This window comes from Lissotriton helveticus, chromosome 1_1 (genome assembly GCF_964261635.1).
Source record: "Lissotriton helveticus chromosome 1_1, aLisHel1.1, whole genome shotgun sequence".
NCBI lineage: Eukaryota > Metazoa > Chordata > Amphibia > Caudata > Salamandridae > Lissotriton > Lissotriton helveticus.
In genome coordinates this window covers 1,064,137,535-1,064,155,263 of record NC_136057.1, presented here as the reverse complement: position 1 = coordinate 1,064,155,263, position 17,729 = coordinate 1,064,137,535, and the positions used below count along the sequence as shown (strand labels likewise).

General features: G+C 45.3%; 1 long non-coding RNA gene across 2 annotated transcripts in view; it reads right to left on the bottom strand.

Annotated features, from left to right (window-relative positions):
* The window catches only part of LOC144772135 (uncharacterized), an 81,615-nt gene extending 80,387 nt beyond the window's left edge, over positions 1–1,228 (bottom strand). For both annotated transcript variants that reach the window (XR_013599669.1, XR_013599665.1), the window contains exons 1-2: positions 885–1,228; positions 435–550 (exon numbers count right to left, since the gene is read on the bottom strand). This is a non-coding gene — a long non-coding RNA (uncharacterized LOC144772135). The remainder of the gene's footprint in view (positions 1–434; positions 551–884) is intronic.
* Between the last annotated feature and the right edge of the window lie 16,501 nt (positions 1,229–17,729).

Here is a 17,729-nt window from a genome sequence, read left to right as displayed (position 1 = left end):
GTGATCACCACAGCTATGCGGTAATGAGTTCCACAGCCCTGGGGCCCTATAAGAGAAGGCTTTGCCTCCTGAATGCGATTTGTTCCCACGGGGAATAGTAAGAAGATCTTTCATACCCGAGTGTAGTCCCTTGCTGGGCCGTTAGGGAATAGGTTTCTGAGCTATATAGCTAGGTCCTTTGCCATTTAATGCTTTGTGGACAGTTCAGAACTCTTCGAATATAATTCTCTGGCAGATGGGTAACCAATGGAGGTGCTGTTGGAGGGGAAGAGTGGCTGTTCTAGGAGGGATATTAGTAACCAAGCGTGCCGCTGTGTTCGGTACAACCTTCCTTTCTAGGGGAAATGGGCTCAGAGAGGGTAAGAGCAAGAGTTCTGAGAGTAGATGAATAAACATATGGTGGCATCAGGAAGAATATATGTACAGGAACCCACCTTACTATGTATCAGTGTCAATTCTGCTTCATCCGTTGTTCACAGATCATCCTGAGTGAGACGGGATGGCCCACATACAATGGATTTTGTGCTGTTCTTGCCAATTAAAACGTTTACTGTGAAATGCAACAAAAAAAAACAACTAATTTCTCCATCTGCTGTGGAAAACCAATGTTAGTAAAACGTACACAATATGATTGAACTTTTGAGGTAGTAAAAGTATGAAACACTTGCTCAAATAAAAAGAGTTCCTGGTGATACTTCCAAGCCCTACCCACAGGATGTGTGTTATGATGTGTGCCTCGTGAGGGTCTCGTGTGGTCTCGTGAATGTCTGTGTGTGTATTCTGAGTTCTTTAGAATGTTAGGCTGATGGCACTCGGTCAGTGTCAGTTGCACTGGACTGTCGAGGTGGTCGGATGCCAGGTTGTGCTTTCTGAATAAAGCTTACCTGAAACTACGTTCGTCTCTGCTGTTTCCTGCACAATTCCTCTCAACATTTTTGGCGATGATGCTTGTGGTGATATTGTGAACCTCTCCTGCAATTTCACGTTTTTCCATCGAGGTCAAGCACAGCCTGGTGATCCTTGACATCCCTCTTCGTTTGTTTGGATGTTCGGTGAGGTCTTCACGTCTTTCTGATTCCCGGGACTCGTAGAGGTACATTTTTTTCTGCTAATTTCAGCATTTCCGCTGTTTTCCTCTCCAATTGGTCTCGAGCGTGACCAACGGCTGTCTTTGCCTTCATCACGTCATCGTTGACTTCGTTTGTGATACGTCACTGGAACGCACGTACTTTCTTGAAATCCAGCGCTACATTAAGCCATTTTCTGTGATCTTAAAGCCTTGGCATGCGTGCGTGACGTCTTGCATCAGCGACGTGCCTCCATTTTGTTTAATCAGCTGTTTCCTCACACGACATCCGGATTGCTCCGTGATGTTTGGTTGACTTTCCAGGAGTTGTTTGCCGATATCAGGTACTGTATCTTGAGCGATAAGACAGTGGAGCAGCTGTAACGCCGTGGTGTCTCTTCTGGTTATTTTCACTGTTTTAAATTTATTTTACAAAATAGACTTTGACTTTGAACAAAATTCCGTTTGTGCATTTCATATCTTCAAGTTTCTTTAATTACGATGATTTGCACACCTACATCTGGTCTCTTCAAGTTTTGTGCAAATTTTATACGGTGATTTGCACACCTGGTCTACATTTGTTATCTTTATCTCTACGGTGATTTGCACACCTTGATTTTGGGTTTTTTGTGCAGATTTTGAAATTTTCACTGACACGTATTTACAAGGTAATTTGCACACCTTTGTTTTGCTTTGTGCAGATATTGATATTTTAACACTGTTTAATTTTATCACATATTTATTTACCATTGTTTCTATCTTATAAGAAATGAATACCAACGTTGTCACGCCTCTTATGTTTTTATCTCTTCCTGGTACTCCTGTTATTGATTGGGAAGATTGGGTTGAGGTGTTAGAAAATTACATAGTGGCTCTGGATGGGAAAAATGTTCATCCTGAGAGGAAGAAGGCATTATTACTTAGCACCTTAGGCAATGAGGGCCAACGCATTTTCAAGTATTTACCTGTAGCAATGGGTCCAAATGGTCAACCGATGGATGATGTTTTTAAAGAAGCCCTTAGAAGGCTTGAGATAAGATTTGCCAAGGAAGTTAATTTAGTGATGGCAACATATAGATTCTATACACAACCACAAGCGGAACACGAAACCACAGATGAGTTTGTCTCTAGGTTACGTGAACTATTTATTAAGTGTTGTTTTGGTATTATGACTGACGAACTTATTCGTGACCAGCTCATTGTTCAATGTCGCCATAGGAAGATCCAAGAGAGACTTTGGGCGGCTAAAGACCCTTCGTTAAAAGATGCCATAGATATGGCTAAAGTCATAGAGGAATCCCAGAAATGTATCAAAGAACTTGAGCGGCGTGATAGAAGCTTTTCAAGTTCTTCTTCGCAGATTGGTAATGTTGATTTTTCCTCTTCAGAGGATAATTCCGATGTAAGTGTGGTTTCAAAACGTGTACACAAACCTAATTCCACTGTGAATTTTTCTTCTAAACCTAAAGGGAAAGAGTGTTGGCGTTGTGGCAGTCAGTTTCATTTGGGGGATTTCAAAAAGTGTTATGCAATCGAACAAATTTGTAGGAAATATGGGAAAAAAGGGCATTATTCAAGGATGTGCAAGCAAGGTGATAATGCTGAAAAGAGCAAATCTAAAATGAATGTCTTACAATCTCCTGACAATTCCCAGAGTTCCAATAGAGTATTGGTTATACAACATGAGAGTTATGATTTTGTTGGTGATGTTTGTGACATTAATACTCGGAGAGTAACACGTCCCTCTGTGGAATTTACTGTTTGCGGGCAAAAAGTGTTTTTGATGGTGGATTCAGGTTCTCTTTTCACTATCATCCCAGAGTCCTTATTCACTAGACTTTGGAAAGGGGTGCTCCTTTCCGAAAAGGACATCAGTCCAGTAGGATATCAGGGTCAGATTATTGATATTCTGGGCTATATGTTGTGGGTTATCACCTTTGGCTCCAGGAGTGTAGAAGGGAAAGTGTATATTGCCAAAGATGACCCACCAATTTAAGGTTGGATGCACCAATTTGACTTACACATTGTAATTAATCCGAGGTCTACCAATTGTGTTATGGTTGTGGATGACGAAATGTCAATTGGTAATGTCTTGAATGATGCTAATGGTGTATTTGCAAACAGGTTGGGTTGTGTCAAGAATTACGTTCACAAAATTGTCTTGAAACCCGATGCTACACCAGTGCAGCATAAACTTAGGAAAGTGCCTTTGTCAGTCAGGCAAGGTTTGAGAACCTGTGGAGGTTTCCCCTTGGATTTCGCAGGTGGTTTTGACGCTCAAATCGGATGGCCGCCTTAGATTTTGCATCGATTTGAGATCACTCAATAGGGATATAAATGTTGACACCTTCCCTCTGCCTAATATTAGTGAACTTTTGCAGTTAGTGGGGGGTGGTAAGTACTTTTCTAAAATTGACCTTAGAAGTGCCTACCACCAGATCAGGTTACATCCTGATTCTAAACCACTTACGGCATTTATTACAACTGAAGGCACATTTCAATTTACTCGCATGCCGTTTGGCTTGGCTTCGGCTGCGAGTGTATTTCAGCGTATGATGTCTGTTAGAACCGGGGGTCTCTAGTTGGTAGAGGTAAGTACCTTAGACCAAGTAGGGACCCTTGCTTCTAGTCAGGGTGAAGGACTAACCCTCTGAGATAACCCCTGCTCACCCTCTAGGTAGCATGGCGCGAGCAGTCTAGGCTAAACAGAGGCAATGTGGATAACATTTGCACTTAACACAACAATAATCCCCAATCCACCACAAACTGAGACCACACAGGTAAGTATATTTTATAAAAATATATAACTTTATCTAGTTTCAGCAAGTAATTAAAGCAGTTGCATGATAAACACTTCTTTAGAAAAATGGTGCATGTTATCTTAAGGGTTGCACTTAATCTTTATGATGGTACTTGTAAATAGTCAGTTCTCAGAACCAAAACAGTCTCAAGTCTCTCAAATCAGTCGTTAAAAATAATGCCACTGATTTCTACTCAATTAGCTCTAAAAACGAGCAAGGAAAACAATGCCCAACGATAGAATTATCCGAGGGAATCAACCCCTATAGCCAGGGGCCCTTCGCGCTATTGGCGCGTCTCACCCGAATGCTGGGACTCCTTTCCTTCCACACGGCACGTCTTTCCAGCCTCAGGCGTGCCTCGCCCCACAGCGCTCACTTACGCTCAGGGCCGGCCGCCTCAGCCAGCTCTCCGCTCCGCTCTCAGTCTTCCAGGGAGCGGCGGGGAGCAGAGACGGCAGGCCGGGGGCTGGGGCACTTCCGCAATCCCTCGGCGAGGTCGGGTCTGTCTTTCCCGGTCCCGCCGGGTATCGCACGGTAATTCCGGGCTCCCTGCAGCAGCTCCTCCGCTGGGCCAATCAGGTCGCGGCACCGAGGACGAGCCTCCACACACGCCCGGGAGTCAGTCAACGGCAGAGCGGCTCCCGGGACAGGCAAATGATGATGCTCCGCTCCTTCGGCCAATCACGGCCCACCACCACCAATGACGCTGCGCCGCACGGGCCAATCCCGTCGCGGCGTTAGTGAGGGGGCTCGGCTCCCTCAGCCAATGGGAGCGCGGCGGCTTCGTTCTTCGCCGCTTCAGCTCCCCAACGATCGGCGATCTTGGGGAGGTATTCCTGGCCCCCGGGCAGCGGCGGTGACACGGCTGGCAGTTGTTTTTAGTGCGCCTTGCACTGGGAAGGCCCACAGGTCTCCGGTCTGCCCCACACACACGTGTCGATGAACACGTCGATCTTGGCCACGCAGCAGGCTGGGTCAGCGCGGCGCTCTCAAGCAGATTAGAGAGCCGCCCGTGCGCTAAGCAGGCAAACCACAGGGTTTCACGATCTCCTCGCCACACAGCAGCCTCAGGGGGCACAGCAGGGTCTTGTAGTCCTTGGGCAACCTTTATGTCCCTGGGTTGCAGACAGGGGGCCAGCTCTTCTCAGGCCCTTGGAGATTCAAGTTGCAGACACAGCACACAGCAAAGTCTTGGCAGTTTCAAGCAGGCAGGGTCACAGCACACAGCAAAGTCCCTTTCTCCTCCTCAGCTTCCAGTTAGACAGCAGAACAGGTCAGCCCTTAGAGCACACAGCAAGGCAATCGTCCTTTAGTTCTCCAGCCGTCCTCCTTCCCGCCGAGGTTCCTTCTTGCTTGTAGAATTTCAGAATCTAAACTTCTGTAGTCAGGGGTCCTTTCCTTATACCCCTCAATGTCTTTGAAGTCCTTTGAAGTCTTTGTGCAAGGGGGCCCTGGGTCCAGTCTAAACCAGTTCTGGGGGGTTGCGGAGCACTGAGGTGTCTCTGGTTTTCTTCTTCCTGTCAGCTTCAGGGTCAGAGGTGTCAGTTGACCGGCAGGAGGGAGCTAGCATGGGGAGGCAGGCAGGCACAGCCCAGCACTAATCAGGCCTTTCTTCCTCCCACCTCCCGGGCAGCAGATGTGCCCTTTCATCCCCGGGCTGGCTCCGACCCTCTCCTCCGGGGGCTCTGCAGCCCCCCTGTCACACCCAGGCATTCCACAAACCCAGGCATGCAGAAAGGTTTAGACAAGAGAACAGCCACTTTCTAAAAGTGCTATTCTCCATTACAGGATTTAAAAACACCCTTCACTAAAAGATGTGTCATTAAATTCTGAGTTCAGGGATATCTTTCATTTATGTCCCATCTTGTTCCTATGGGAAGATAGGCTGGTATCACATGGGCCCAGCCTCCTCCATGTTACTCTATGGAGCAAGATAGCCTTACAGCAGTGAGCACATAAAATGGCTGCAGCCCACTACCAGAGCATGTGACCTGCACTAGTACATGCTCTACCTTATCCATACACTGCACCCTGCCCAGGGGGGTACCTTGAGCCTTCCATAGGGGTGACTGATGTGCACAGACAGGGAAGGGTTAGGCCCAGCCAGTGGAGACACTGGCCAGAGGGACAGGCAGTCTCTGACTGCACACAGGCCCCGCGCTGGCAGGCCTGAGTCACCATTTTAAAGCTACTCATGTGGGTGGCGCAATCTGCGCTGCAGGCCCACTAGTAGCATCTGTCATCACCAGCCCTGGCACACACAGTGCACTTTACTAGGGACTCCATGGTGATACAAATATGCCAATCAGGTATATTCAATTAATATGGCAATTTACAGAGGGAGCACTTACACTCTGACACTGATCAGCAGTGGCAGAGTGTCCAAAGCATCTAAATCAGCAAAAACGAAATCCAGCACAGCATCAAAACACATGAGTCAGAGGCAAAAAGATGGGGGAAGAACCACGCCAAAAGGTGTCAGGTCTAACAATGTCCAACATGTTTGAGGGGTTGGTGGGTTTAGTGTATTTTCAAGACGACATTTTGGTCTCAGGGGAGTCTGTGAGGGAACACAACACCATTTTACGTCAAGTTTTATCCAGATTGGAAAATACTGGTTTGACTGTCAACAAAAGCAAGTGCACCTTCCTGGTTGAGGAAATTGAGTATTTGGGTTACATCATTTCTAGGGGTGTGTTTCTCCAAAGAACAATTTATTGATGGCTATTGAAAATGCTCTGCGGCCTAAAGACAAGGATCAACTCAGGTCCTTTTTAGGACTAGTTGAATACTATTCAAAATTTGTTCCAAGGTTTGCGGATATTTCGGAACCGTTAAGGGTTTTTTTACGGAAAGGTGCTAGATTTACGTGGGACCAGCAACAAGCTGATTCTTTCTGTCGCATCAAAAATGAGATTTGTAATGCAGGGATTCTATCTCCTTTTAATCCCTCTTGTAAATCGTTCATAACAGTAGATGCTAGTCTTACTGGTGTTGGAGTGGTATTTTCTCAGTTACAAGCAGGCACCGAAAAAACTATTGCCTTTGCGTCTAGAACGTTAACTCTGGCTGAGAGAAACTATTCAGTGATTGAGGCTCTCGCTGCAGCATGGGGTGTGGAACACTTTAGGGTGTATTTTTGGGGTGTAAAATTTGTCATACGTACTGACCACAAACCTTTGGTGAACATTTTATCAGCTGGGGGTGCAGGGAAGGGTTCTGCACGTTTAGCCAGATTTGCAGCCAGGTTACAGGAGTTTCTTTACGAGGTGGTCTTTATTCATGGATGGCGTAACGTTCAGGCGGATTGCTTGTCCCGTTTAGCTGTTGATTGGGAGTGTGTTGATGAAATATTAAGCGGTTGCTTCTGTTGGTGATGTTTGTGGGGGTTCGTTGGGGGTTTTCTCAAAGGTCCAGTGGGTGTCAGAAATGGAGAAAGATTCCACTTTGCAGGGTCTCATGGTTTTGATAAAGAATGGGGCTTCACGTGAAAGTTCAGTCCCAGTCTCTATCAGGCCTTATTGGAAGATTCTGGATGAATTTTCTTTGTCTTGTTCAAATGTCATCATGAGGGGTGATCGTTTTGTACCACCTTCTGGTCTCAGATTACACATTTTCAATCTTGCGCATGAGGGTCATTTGGGCCAAAGCTTGACAACTAGAAGGATCAAACAAGAGTTTTGGTGGCCAGGCATGGATGAGCAGGTTAAAGGTTGGGTACAAGCTTGTGGTGCTTGCAAAGAGAGTGAAAAATGACTGAAGATTGGCAGTCAGAGTGTTATGGGACAGATCAATGATCCAGGCAAACCTTGGTGCAATATTTGTTTGGACTTTATAGGTCCTTTTTAGGGCTCGGCCTCCGCCCACGTAAGTGGGAGGAGTTTCGAGATCCTAATGTTAAAGAAAAAAAAAAGTATCTCCTAGGGCTTTGGCGAGACAAATTCCACACATTCCTTAGTGTGTTATGTCATCTGGCCAGTGATTCGTCTTCGTTGTGGTGTCGTTTTAATAGCCTTGAAGTGATAGGGTAAATGTAGTTTTCGTCCGCCATGTTGGGCATTTTTCGTTCGTGTGCGCACAAAGAAGTACATTAATTATAATTAGGAGCTGTCAGGGTGCCTCCGTAAGTGAATCCAGATGGCCGGGCGCGTTCACCATTCAGCAGCGCTCAGCGCGCAGCTGCTCCATGCCAGGCCGGGAAAGGGCTTCATTAGTTCAAGAACAAGAGTCTGACGTTCTGTCATGGGCTGTTCTTTTAATCTCAGTTTCATTTTTTTTCTGGAATGGTCCGTGGCCGGTGTGAATGGAATTGTTCTCTCGAGTTTATAATGTGTTTCTTTGCAGCAGCTTTTGTTTTCGGAGCTGAGGTAATGAATAGCAAGCTGGCAGGCAGCGCCTTTTAGAACTGTTTGCTTTCTGGGCAGAGTCCTGCAGTGGTGTTGAACTTCAGCATAGTCTGACAGGCTGCTGTATTGTTTGTATTTTCCCATACCGCCTGCGTCAACTTTTTTCCACACACGAATTTCCAACAGTTTTGTTCTCTCTGAATAATGCGCCTTGTTACTTCCTTCAGACAGCAAGCAGAGTTTTAAAGGAATGATTCAAGGAGCCCGTCAGTTGTTGACACAACGAAAGGTGAGGTAACTGTTTGCTTGCAGTTACGGACCTTCGTTTGGGGTTTTTATTGGTATTGTTTTTCCTAATGGGATTGGTGTTTGCGAGAAAATTGACTGCCCACAGCTGCGCTTGTAAGACGCGCCTGGCAAAGCATGTCACGAGGGCTGCGTGGGGCTGATACAGATGCTCGCGCCCTATCAACATTGGGGACTGTATATTGACCGTCGTGCTGAAAGGCGGAGCAGCAGAAGTAGATTTCCGTTCTTGACTTAAATTCTATTCTTCCGAGCTCTGGGAGAAACCCTGAATGGAATCTAGGTATCCTGCTAGTTGCAGCGTTTGCGCGATGGCAAAAGAGGAAGTGTGCTAAGTTTTATTGGTTTTATTTTTTATAAAGTAAAGAACATTGGTAGGAAAGTTTGTAGAACTCCCCAAGTCTAGCAACTCGGAACACATACTTTGATTATGTCGTTTTTAGAACAGTCTGCCAAAGAATTCATTTCACAACTTGTAAATGCAGTTTGAGAGTTGAGACTGCAGTTTGAGAGTGCAGTTTGAGAGTTGAGAGTGCAGATTGAGAGTGCAGAGTGCAGTTTGAGAGTGCAGAATCAGAGTGCAGTTTGAGAGTGCAGTTTGAGAGTGCAGTTTGAGAGTGCAGTTTGAGAGTGCAGTTTGAGAGCAGTTTGAGAGTGCAGTTTGAGCGCAGTTTGAGAGTGCAGAGTGCAGATTGAGAGTGCAGTTTGAGAGTGCAGATTGAGAGTGCAGTTTGCAGATTGGGAGTTGAGAGTGCACGTTGAGAGTGCACATTGAGAGTTGAGAGTGCAGTTTGAGAGTTGAGAGTGCAGTTTGAGAGTTGAGAGTGCAGTTTCAGAGTTGAGAGTGCAGTTTCAGAGTTGAGAGTGCAGTTTCAGAGTTGAGAGTGCAGTTACAGAGTGCAGCATGAGAGTTGTGAGTGCAGTTTGAGAGTTGAGAGTGCAGTTTGAGAGTGCAGTTTGAGAGTGCAGTTTGAGAGTGGTGTTTGAGAGTGCAGAGTGCAGTTTGAGAGTGCAGAGTGCAGTTTGAGAGTGCAGAGTGCAGTTTGAGAGTTGAGAGTGCAGTTTGAGAGTGCAGTTTGAGAGTGCAGTTTGAGAGTGCAGTTTGAGAGTGCAGTTTGAGAGTGGTGTTTGAGAGTGCAGAGTGCAGTTTGAGAGTCCAGAGTGGAGATTGAGAGTTGAGAGTGCAGTTTGAGAGTGCAGTTTGAGAGTGCAGTTTGAGAGTGCAGATTGAGAGTGCAGTTTGAGAGTGCAGTTTGAGAGTGCAGTTTGAGAGTGCAGTGTGGGAGTGCAGTGTGGGAGTGCAGTGTGAGAGTGCAGTGTGAGAGTGCAGTTTGAGAGTTGAGAGTGCAGTTTGAGAGTTGAGAGTGCAGATTGAGAGTGCAGATTGAGAGTGCAGTTTGAGTGTGCAGTTTGAGAGTGCAGTTTGAGAGTGCAGTTTGAGAGTGCAGTTTGAGAGTGCAGTATGAGAGTGCAGTATGAGAGTGCAGATTGAGAGTGCAGGTTGAGAGTGCAGTTTGAGAGTGCAGAATCAGAGTGCAGAATCAGAGTGCAGAGTGCAGATTGCAGTTTGAGAGTGCAGTTTGAGAGTGCAGTTTGAGAGTGCAGAGTGCAGATTGAGAGTGCAGATTGAGAGTGCAGATTGAGAGTGCATTTTTAGAGTGCAGTTTGAGAGTGCAGAGTGGCAGTGAGTGCAGACTGAGTGCAGAGTGACAGCGAGTGCAGACTGAGTGCAGAGTGACAGTGAGTGCAGACTGAGTGCAGAGTGACAGTGAGTGCAGAGTGACAGTGAGTGCAGAGTGAGTGCAGAGTGAGTGCAGAGTGAGTGCAGAGTGAGTGCAGAGTGAGTGCAGAGTGGCAGTGAGTGCAGAGTGGCAGTGAGTGCAGAGTGGCAGTGAGTGCAGAGTGACAGTGAGTGCAGAGTGACAGTGAGTGCAGAGTGACAGTGAGTGCAGACTGACAGTGAGTGCAGAGTGACTGTAGAGTGAGTGCAGAGTGAGTGCAGACTGACAGTGAGTGCAGAGTGACTGTAGAGTGAGTGCAGAGTGAGTGCAGAGTGAGTGCAGAGTGACAGTGAGTGCAGAGTGACAGTGAGTGCAGAGTGGCAGTGAGTGCAGAGTGGCAGTGAGTGCAGAGTGGCAGTGAGTGCAGAGTGGCAGTGAGTGCAGAGTGACAGTGAGTGCAGAGTGACAGTGAGTGCAGACTGACAGTGAGTGCAGACTGACAGTGAGTGCAGAGTGACTGTAGAGTGAGTGCAGACTGACAGTGAGTGCAGAGTGAGTGCAGAGTGAGTGCAGAGTGAGTGCAGAGTGAGTGCAGAGTGACAGTGAGTGCAGAGTGACAGTGAGTGCAGAGTGACAGTGAGTGCAGAGTGACAGTGAGTGCAGAGTGACTGTAGCGTGAGTGCAGAGTGACAGTGAGTGCAGAGTGACAGTGAGTGCAGAGTGAGTGCAGAGTGACAGTGAGTGCAGAGTGAGTGCAGAGTGACAGTGAGTGCAGAGTGACAGTGAGTGCAGAGTGACAGTGAGTGCAGAGTGACAGTGAGTGCAGAGTGGCAGTGAGTGCAGAGTGACAGTGAGTGAAGAGTGACAGTGAGTGCAGAGTGACTGTAGAGTGCAGAGTGACAGTGAGTGCAGAGTGGCAGTGAGTGCAGAGTGACAGTGAGTGCAGAGTGACAGTGAGTGCAGAGTGACTGCAGAGACAGTGTGTCAGGGTGCACATTGTGTGAGTGTGCAGAATGAGTGTGCAGGGTAAACAGTGTGTGACTATGCAGGGTGACATTGGGAGTGTGCGGGTGAGCAGTGTGTGAATGTGTAGGGGCAGTGTGTGAGTGTGCAGAAAACACCACACACACATACACCACACACACATAACGCACACACAAACCACACACCTCAGTCTCTCAACACCACACACTTGTCACCACTCAACACAACACACTCACCACCACACTCACTCCCCAGGCTCACCCCCACAGACTCACCACCACACACTCACCAGCACACAGAAAACAACACACACAACAACACACCCCCAGCCGTCAATGAATGCTTTCACCATGCACAAACACCAACAACCATCATCCATCTGTGCACGCTTTTACCAAGCACACACCCACCAGCCGTCAGTGCACCCTTCCACCAGGCACACACACCTCCAGCCGGCAGTGCACTTTTCCACCAAGCAATCGCAGTATGGTACACTTTACTTTTAAACATATTCATATAAAGCACAGCATGCCACCATTGGTAAAATTACAATTCAACTAAGATACTTCCACTACACACCACATGCACACACTCCATAACACATGGCAAAAAGACATTGGCATTTACAATGCCATTAGCTCAAACTCAAATAAATCCGAGCCCGATTGCATTTCTAATGCTTGTTCTGATTTGGGTGAAGATATGCGTTGTGCCATGGTGGTTGTGGATGTTCATTCCAGATGGTTGTGTGTGGAATTCATGAGAGACATCACTACAAGGTGAACAATTCTAGTTCTTGAAAATCTTTTTATGCTTGAAGGGGTTCCCTCAAATGATTTTGACGGACAACAGAACTCAATTAACATCTAATGAGATGAAGTGTTTTTTTGACAAGTGGGGTGTTAAACATTCGTGTACCTTCTTGAATAATCTCATGGGAAATGGTATTGTTGAAAGGACAAATAGATTGGTCAAAGGCACTATTCAGTTGGCTTTAGCTAATGTTTTACCTCCCCAAAAAATTGTGCAGGATATGGTGTGGGCGTATCGGACCACTGTACATTGTGTCACAGCTAAGTCTCCGTTTCAGGTCATGAGGGGACGTGTTCCTGGTTCACGGTTGGTTCCTGGTTGACTTAAGATTTGGATTTCATCTGAGGGTGAGAGTGTTCCTGATGTTGTAGGAGACAAAATCGAAGTTGGAGATTGGGTTAAAGTAAAGTCTGGTAGTGTTAGAGCTGGTTTCACTAAATTCAGAGGTCCTTTTCGAGTGGTCAATGTGGGAACGTTTTTTGTCATTTTGGATGGTGGTGAGAGGTGGAATTTAAGGAGAGTGGCTTTGTACCAAAAGGGTGGTTCGATCAAACAAGTGGTTGAGGATGATGGTTGTTCTGGAGTTTTGTTGGAGGCTGGTCTTTCTTCAGATTCTGCTGGTGGGCAGTTCACTGATCGAGGTTTGGATGATGGTGCAGGGAGTGGTGGTAGTCTTCAACAGGATTCTGAACGTAGAGTGCGTAGACCTCCTAGGTATCTTAATGACTATGTGGTGTATTGATTTTGCGTTTTCTTTTTCTTTTTTTCTATTAGGGAAGAAGATGTGTTATGATGTGTGCCTCATGAGGGTCTCGTGTGGTCTCGTGAATGTCTGTGTGTGTATTCTGAGTTCTTTAGAATGTTAGGCTGACGGCACTCGGTCAGTGTCAGTTGCACTGGACTGTTGAGGTGGTCGGATGCCAGGTTGTGCTTTCTGAATAAAGCTTACCTGAAACTACGTTCGTCTCTGCTGTTTCCTGCACAATTCCTCTCAACAATGTGCTCTAATAGAAGTCAAGATGGTGCTTCATAGGGACACTCTCTGTCATTTTGTAAGTTCAAGCCCTGACAGTCAGCTGTTGCAAACAGTGAGTGGTGGCTGAAGTGGAGAATCTAGGCTGGGTGTGAAGAAGATGTTTGCTGCTAAATATCTGACTCGTGTCTGGGTAAGTTTGGGTGAACATTTTTCTTTTAGAACACAGTAGCAAAACATTTTCACTTTGTGGAATGTCACTTCTGCATACCAGGCAAGAAAAATGGCGCCAAAGACAAGCCACAAAACACAAAATATTGTAAATGTTTCTTTCGCCACCAAATACGAAAACACTGACAAAACGATCCTAAAACAGAGAAACAGTGAAATGCCACGGATTTTCGCAGAGTGGAACAGAGTTGAGAAACCTGCAGTGAATCCACTCTTGGCACAAAATTCCTCCATGGGTGGGTCAGTTGCTTCATTTTTCAGCAGAACATTAGTTGGTCTTTTACCATGTTGATTGATCTAACCAGCAGCATAATAGTGTCTGGGAGGGGACTTGTGGACATGCAAATACAGCTTTGAATCAGAAGCAGTCCTTTGGAAAAATTAAAATGCCCATATGCTGTTGGGGACCCAAGCAGGCTTTCTAAAGAAGTAACACTGGACCAACACTGGCTGCAGATGAATAATATATTATTTTCAGTATGCCTCACGTAGAGACTTGAGCACTTGATTTGATAGCATGTTGAGAGTATTGTATTATCTTTTTACTACATTTTTCTTACACATCCATAATTAGCACCATATTTTACAATTAAGTGGTCATTTAAGGAATGAGGTACCAGTTGATGTAAATTGCTCCAAAGCCAGGCATGTTTGCCTTAGTGAAAGGCAATTTTGCATAAATGCTAGGCAGTATTGCACGGCTCTTGTGCTGACATTTTCTCGAATCAACTTGTTAGACATCGTATTTATTGGGATAGGAAATCTACTGTATGTTCATTAATAATAATGCTATTTTACTCAGTGATATGTGGCCTTCTCTCACATGTCTTTCTGGTGTCTACTTCACTGTATCGTTTCATTGTCTTGCCCTGACACCCGCGCTAAGGCAATCACCTGCTGAATGCATTCAATTTTGCGTGCATCTCAGACCACCAGGTCTTTATTGATAAAGATAAGAACAATTACAGTTTGAAGTGAAGTTCAGGTACCTAAGGGTCAGCATTCCTGCAGGGAGGAGAATGTACATGAGAAATTGCAAACCTCCAGGAAACCAATCTTGTATGGACGGGTTGCTTTCTAGCACACTTAGAGGGCTTGGCCTGTCTATCTCCTGTGACTTTCTGGCCTGGCATAACCCCATCCTGAACTGATCCCTTATAAAAACCCCTCTGTGTCAAGCATACAAGACAACCTGTCCATGCCTCAATGAACATTGGCAGAGTTCAAGGTTTCATATTGTAAGAAATTAGATTATTATTTGGATGATTGACTACCCACCACAAGAAATTATCAAAAGTCTTGTCAGGATGAACCCTCAAAGTCATTAAATTAATCTTTCCTCAAACCCCTGTTAGCTGTGGCACAAAGCACACAGGCATAACTTAGGGTAATGTGTAAAGCATTTATGCAGTACCAAAACAATGATAAAGTCAAAATGCCAAACATTAAAAATCCCAAATTGAAAAATAGAGTAAAATGTAATGAACAAAATGGCACCAAAATGACAGGTGAGGTTGGCAGTGGAGTAGTGCGGGTTGGATACACCAACATGGATGGTCCTGGTCAAAAACATTATCCTCTGGCCCAGGGTCTGATTTCGAGTTTGGCAGATTGGTTATTCTGTCACAAACTTGATGGATATCCTGTCTTCTGTATTACAAGTGCATAAATATAATGGTACTTGTAATACAGTAGACAGGATATCAGTCACATTTATGATGAAGTAACCCATCTGCCAAACTGTACTAAGGCCCTTACCTTTTTTATGTCCCAATCAACGAAAGGAGTACACTTCTAAGGCCTCAGAAAAGGCACTAAGTGATTCTGGTCTAAAAAAAACGTTGTTTTGAACTGAACTGATTCATAATGTGTTGGGCAGAGGTCAACATAGGGGGCTAGTCCCGGTACAGTTGCCGATGGTTAGCTGGGTACTTCCAAGACAAGAAATCACCTCTTGAATTTGCTGTTTCCCTGTAGCCCCGCAGAAGGAAAGCCAACAGACCCTTCCAGTACACTTCTTTGTCCTGGGTAGAAGAGGGAGCAGGTGTAGTCCTCAGGGCTCCTCTCAGGTTACAGACAGCAGTTCCTGTCTTCTTCTGATCTTCTGCAGGTCCAGCAAGTGTTCTGAAGAAGGTAGCCAATGACACCATATTAATGCCTGGCAGTAACTAGTGGGTGGGATTGACTCCTGACCCCTCCCCAACCTTTTTTTTTTAATACATTTTTATTGAGAATTTATATGGTACAAAAAAGAGAAACAATGTACAGAAAAATTCAGATTCAATAATACGACAAGAACATGGAATGTTAAAAAATTATGTCATATTACAAAACAGTTCATAGAAAAATTACCTCAGATATTCCATCAAAAACATATATAAATAAGCATATAAATAACCATATAAATATGTACACAGATAAATAAGGATGACTGACTAGGGATGGGGGGAAAGCTTCTCAAGTATTTACAAGGGATCCATAAGATGTATCCTGGGGAGTTCAACAGCATAGACATCAGGTCCCCAGAAATCCAAACCTAATTAATTATTCTTGACCCTCCCTCCAGGCTTTCAGGGGAGCCCAGATTTTACAACCAAGATCACGCAGTTTCCTACCCTTGTACAAATACAGTGTGGATTCAATGTTATGGATTCCTAAAATCCTAGTCAGCCACATTTGGAAGGTTGGGGCATTTGTGTCTTTCCATGCAGCTGACAGCAGAATGCGTAGTACAGCGACAGCTAGAAAAACTAATGCATCTGTCTCACTATTATTAAGACCGAGCTTGCTATCGCTGCCGAGAATCATCACTGTCGGGGATAGACTGATCTTAGAGCCTAGCAGCCCCTCCAGGAATTTCTCGATCTCGGCTTTGATTGTGCTGAGCTTTTCACAGTAAAAGAACATATGTAAGAGATCCCCCGGACCTTTATGACACCTGGGGCAGTTACTATCCGTCCTCATACCCCAATCATGCAGCTTAGATGGTGTACAGTACAAATTAAAGAGTGTTTTAAAATGCTGAACCTTCAGAATTGAGGAACGCAGTAACTATTTATCCAGATATAGAGCTTTATCTAGATCGACATCCGGGTCCTGCAATTTGACTTCCCAGGCGGCCTCATGCTTCTCGAGTCAAGCTATCCTGGCTGAAGATGGCTGATAGCCAGAAACCGGTCCTAGGATGCTTGATTCCGGTCCAGGAAAGACATGGCTTGGCATTTCGGTCTGGACTGTTCCCATGAGGCACAGGGTCAAGACTGATTTGCATATGGCCATGTCTGAACTGAGGTGGCTTGGTGAGCAAAATAACAATGGATTAAACCCAGATCTGTGACTGGGGTGAATGTTTTGCCATTGTGCAACATTCCATCCATCATCTTGTGTGTTTTTCATGCTTCTCGAGGTCATCAGACACCCTTTCAATTAGGTCCTGATATATAACCCGGATCCCATTCCCACCTTTTATTAGATATTCTAGTATAGGAGAGTGGGCGCCAATGGCTGCGTCAGAACTAGCAGCTATAAATGTTTGCAAAACTTGGAAATATTTAAATCTTTGGCTGCTTGGTAAACCATACTTCTGCTGTAAGGCGGCAAAGCTCATGATGCTACCATTCTGCATTACGTCACCCACCGTCTGGATACCCTGCTGTTCCCAGAATTTCCATGCGCCGTCCATACTTATATTTGGAAAGTGACCTGATTTCCATAGCAGCGTGTGCATGTTAATTCTGAGTACTTGTAGCCATTTCTGCAGTTTTTTCCACAAATCCCAGGTGCTTAAAGTAACCTTATGCCGGGTTTTCTTAAAAAATCTGCGGCCAGTTTTCCTCAACAGTGCGCCCACGGCCTCCTTTCCCATCAGTAGTTCGTAAATTGATGGAATGACATATAGATCAGAGGATGGGTCTTGGCTATATCTTTCATTGGGTGTTGATTCGAATAAGATAGACATCTGTGCCAACAAACAGGCCCAGTGATAAAATCTTATATTTGGAGCTCCTAAAACTCCGCGTTCCTGTGAGAGGGTCATAAATCTTGTTGACCGCCTGGTCTTACCGTACTGCCACAGGAAACTATTAAAAATAGATTCAATTATTTTTAACACCTCCTCCTCGATTAGATAGGGAATAGATCTAAACAGATAGAGGAGCTTGGGCAGCATCGTAATTTTTAGTACATTTGTCCTTCCTATAAGAAATAGATGTAGTGCATCCATGCGTTTCAAGTCTGTCTCTATTTTTTTAAGGAGTGGGTAAAAGTTGTCCTGGATGATTGAGCCTGTTGATGCATTGATTATTACCCCCAGATATGTTGCTGATTCAACATACCTTTGATCAACTTTCACAATATCCTTTGAGCAAATCACCTGAGTTTTTGCCTCATTAAGACGATATCTGGAATGATATCCAAATTCCCTTGTAACTTCAACCAGAATTTGCATAGTCTCAGCAGGCTCAGGTGTGATCACTGCCAAATCGTCAG